Below are 1112 nucleotides of genomic sequence, written 5' to 3' on the forward strand. Positions count from 1 at the left end.
TTACATTCTGATTTACACCATGGACAAAGAACACACACACACACACACACACACACACACACACACACACACACACACACACACACACTTCTTTCCTCTAAAATAAAGAACACAAGCTACTCATAAAAACGAGAAAAGGAATAAACAAAGTACTCCCAAGGGTGCCCTTCGTGGTCAAACTCAGACCTAATTACCTTCCCCTAGTCCCACAGAACAATCAGACAGGCGAGGGCCTTTCACAACGCCGTCTCCAAAAAGAAATGCAAGGATACAAATGCAGGAATTTTTTCGGACAGTAAAAAAAAAATAATAATGAATGGGTCCCCCACACACACAAATATCTTTTGAATCTTGCCATGGCTTATTAGTCGTTAAATTGTATGAATAATGAGAGAGAGAGAGAGAGAGAGAGAGAGAGAGAGAGAGAGAGAGAGAGAGAGAGAGAGAGAGAGAGAGAGAGAGAGAGAGAGAGAGAGAGAGAGAGAGAGAGAGAGAGAGAGAGAGAGAGAGAGAGAGAGAGAGAGAGAGAGAGAGAGAGAGAGAGAGAGAGAGAGAGAGAGAGAGAGAGAGAGAGAGAGAGAGAGAGAGAGAGAGAGAGAGAGAGAGAGAGAGAGAGAGAGAGAGAGAGAGAGAGAGAGAGAGAGAGAGAGAGAGAGAGAGAGAGAGAGAGAGAGAGAGAGAGAGAGAGAGAGAGAGAGAGAGAGAGAGAGAGAGGAGAGAGAGAGAGAGAGAGAGAGAGAGAGAGAGAGAGAGAGAGAGAGAGAGAGAGAGAGAGAGAGAGAGAGAGAGAGAGAGAGAGAGAGAGAGAGAGAGAGAGAGAGAGAGAGAGAGAGAGAGAGAGAGAGAGAGAGAGAGAGAGAGAGAGAGAGAGAGAGAGAGAGAGAGAGAGAGAGAGAGAGAGAGAGAGAGAGAGACCTGTTCATTTGGTGGTAAACTATTTTTGCTTTTTCTTTCTTTATTTTACATTCTGATTTACACCATGGACAACACACACACACACACACACACACACACACACACACACACACACACACACACACACACACACACACACACTTCTTTTCCTCTAAAATAAAGAACACAAGCTACTCATAAAAGAGAAAAGGAATAAA

This window comes from Eriocheir sinensis, chromosome 5, assembly GCF_024679095.1.
Source record: "Eriocheir sinensis breed Jianghai 21 chromosome 5, ASM2467909v1, whole genome shotgun sequence".
In the NCBI taxonomy this organism is placed as follows: domain Eukaryota; kingdom Metazoa; phylum Arthropoda; class Malacostraca; order Decapoda; family Varunidae; genus Eriocheir; species Eriocheir sinensis.